A 3,360-nucleotide genomic window follows, 5' to 3' on the forward strand; every position below is an offset into this window, starting at 1 on the left:
ACGTGGGCTGAAGGCTTTGGGAGTACGAGATCTTAATTACAGACTTGCTTTTTTGGCTTCGTCAGTAAAGACGAGGAATAGAGTCGCTTTGGAAGACTGCAGTGAGGAAATAATCAGAGAAATGTACAACGACCGAGATTTGTATCAAAACCTCTGTTCTAGCCTTTTCCCATCAATTCACGGTTGAATTATTTTGTTTGAATTGAGAAGGAAACGACGAAGTGAAGCGTGGAATTTTACTTATGCTTTTTGGTGGAGTTGGTAAGCAAACCTCTGAAGGAATAAGTCTCCGTGGAGATGTGAACGTCTGTGTAGTGGGAGATCCCAGTACTGCAAAAAGCCAGCTTCTCAAGTAATGAATTGTATTATATTTTATAGGCATGTGGAGGAATTGAGTACACGGGCTATTTATACAAGCGGAAAATCGACATCAGCTGCTGGACTCACAGCTGCAGTTGTCCGCGATGAAGATTCAGGGGAACTAGTAATTGAGGCAGGAGCACTAATGCTAGCTGACGGAGTAGACAGTCCTTTTAATTGAGTAGGGATGTGTTGTATTGATGAATTTGACAAAATTGAAACTCACGATCAAGTGGCGATTCATGAGGCAATGGAACAACAGACTATTTCGATTGCCAAGGCAGGTGTTAAAGCAACATTAAATGCACGGACTTGTATTCTCGCAGCGGCCAATCCACTTGGAGGACATTATGACCGTACTAAATCACTCAAACGTAACGTAAATATGTCTGCCCCTATTATGTCACGTTTTGATCTGTTTTTTGTACTTGTGGATGAATATAATGAGGTGATTGGGTTTTTTTAATTATTAGATAACAGACTATGCCATTGCTAGTAAAATAGTCCAACTTCATGCACTTAATTTGAGTATTTTTGATCGGAAATATGCATTGGAAGATATAAGAAAAAGATATATTGCTTCTCCGTCAATTCACCCCAAAATTCCACCAGAATCGCAAGATTATATTGTCCAGCAATATAAGCTTTTGAGACAGAGAGATGCTGTTGGTGGAAATACTTCTTGGCGTGTTACAGTCCGTCAGTTAGAGAGTATAATTCGCTTAAGTGAAGCAATGGCACGAATGTTTCTTCGTGATGAGGTTCTATCATGTTTTTTTATTTCTTAGGTTGAGCCTCGTCATATTAAAGAAGCATGCCGACTTATAAGCAAGTCTATAATCAGAGTGGACCACCCTGATATCCTCTTTCATGAAGGTCCCGATGAACTTTTTATTCCCGAGGACATTCCAATGACTCCTCAAACTCCTATGAATGTTCAATCCCCAGGTTACCATTATTTCTTGAGTGTAAGACCGGACTTCTGTCCCATCAACAACTGGAGGCTATCGGACTATTCTATTACATATGAGGAATATAAACAATTACTAATGCACTTGTCACTCATATTCGGCATGTCGATGAACTGGCAGAGTTGTCTCAGGAGATGAGTTTCGGGATTAGGCGATCTGAGTTGATTGCTTGGTATCTTGGAGAAATTATTGGGGACATTGATACGGAAGAGGAACTTGCTGAACGGAAAATCATGTTGCAAAGACTTATTGAAAGGCTTGTTCAATCTGTTATTTTCTGAATTGATATTCTCTTTAGGATCATATTCTTATTCAGTTGACACATTCTGATATGAACGAAGATGGAGATGTTGCCACTGATGATCCCATCATTCGTCGTGCATCCTAATACAGCACTGATTCTTGATTGTTTTTTAATTATTTCTTAATAAGTGCCAATCATTATCTTAAACAGTTATCATTTAGTTTTATTATTTGCGACGTTACAAACGGACAAATATCGTTCTTAGAAACCTCCCCGAACGGAAATTGTGCGAAGATTACTCTTCAGCCTGTGGTTGGTGGGAGGCTCGGTTTGGTTCGAAGCTGCCCAATTCTCAATCTGTACAGCGTCAATGGGACGAATCTCTTGTGAGACAATTTTCGAAGCCCTCCTTCCTGTCTCCAATCAATAATTTTCGTTGTTTTCGTGCAGGTCACTGTGAAGGCAGCGGTGTCTGATCAAAGGCTCTCCCTTTCCCTTCCATCGGGAACCTGGTGGACAAGGAATGCCTAAGAATCGCAATCTCCCTCCGTGTCAGGCTGAAAAACTGCCAGACACACACAAATGTCGCTGTGGGGAACTGTTGACGAATACGCCGGTGTCTCGTGAGGCCATAATTAGCTTAGCTCTATTTACTTTTATAAAATTAAAAGAGATGAAACAAATTAAAAATTAGAGAAGCTGAATATTGACAATGACAAGCCGATTTGCCTGTGCTGATTTTTCGTTGTTTGTTGCATAACCCCGATCCTACTTTAAGTTATGAGACTAGCATCTTGCAGAAACAAAAGCGCCCTCCCAGATTGCTCCCATAGGACCTTCGGGGCGTGAATGGCAAATTTTTTACGGAACGATAGAAGACCATGACAGCGGAATAGATTGGCGGTTGTATGCTCATCAGCATGGAAAATGGGGTAAAAGGGGGAGATCGAGATGTCCATTTTGTGTGCATAGTGGTTTAATGAGGAGTGATGACCAGAACGGAAACGAGCCAAGTTTGTCTGAGCCGAACGGTCGAGAAGCAATTCAGACAGTGAACGTCAGGAGGAGGTTATTGTGTGTACAGAGTTAGGCGTCAGCTTAAGGTTGTTCAGGTCATCCGCCGACTTTAGTCGCAGCCAAAATGTCAATAGGTGTCCATTCGCTTTTGGTCTTCAGGGAAATCCAGAATGGTTTTCGCAAAGAAGTGATCCATAGCGACATTTGCGGAAACCATGACATTTAAACGTAAAACGTGGTCCAAAAGACTCCATCTAGATGTTTAAATATCTACTGACAGGACACTCGATTTGCATTTTGTATAAAGGTTTTCATTAGCTATCTTGATGGGCTGTTTCATTTTGATTATTGATTTTAGCTGGGTTCTGTGAAAAGAATTAAGATTTTCCATTATGTGTTTCAAGATTTCCCATGTGCCAGAGTTACAACTGAAAACCGAGACGACAAAAGCTTTATATCCGGAGCCTAATATTTAATTCTATTTTTTCTTGTGATTCCATATAGGCCATAATTTTTTCAATGCATTTATAACAAGAATTTTTATGCAAGTGACATCTTCAGAGTCTCTTAGAAGCGAGCCCACCTTCTTTTGTATTCTCCCTTATTCGTCGGATTTTCGATAATTGCAAGCTCCGTTTTGGCAGAGTTTATGGATAAAAACCATTTTGAAAATACATATGGAAGTTCGTTGAGAATGTACTGAAATGTTTAATATTTTCAGAAACAATGTCCAGGTCGTCCACATAAATCATCTCTTCACAAATGTTG

The 3,360-nt window shown here is 40.2% G+C and overlaps 1 pseudogene; it reads left to right on the plus strand.

Moving 5' to 3' along the window:
• Positions 1 to 547: 547 nt before the first annotated feature.
• Positions 548 to 3,061, plus strand: LOC115228305 (annotated as a pseudogene).
• Positions 3,062 to 3,360: the final 299 nt, after the last annotated feature.

This window comes from Octopus sinensis, unplaced genomic scaffold (genome assembly GCF_006345805.1).
Source record: "Octopus sinensis unplaced genomic scaffold, ASM634580v1 Contig10281, whole genome shotgun sequence".
NCBI classification, from domain to species: domain Eukaryota; kingdom Metazoa; phylum Mollusca; class Cephalopoda; order Octopoda; family Octopodidae; genus Octopus; species Octopus sinensis.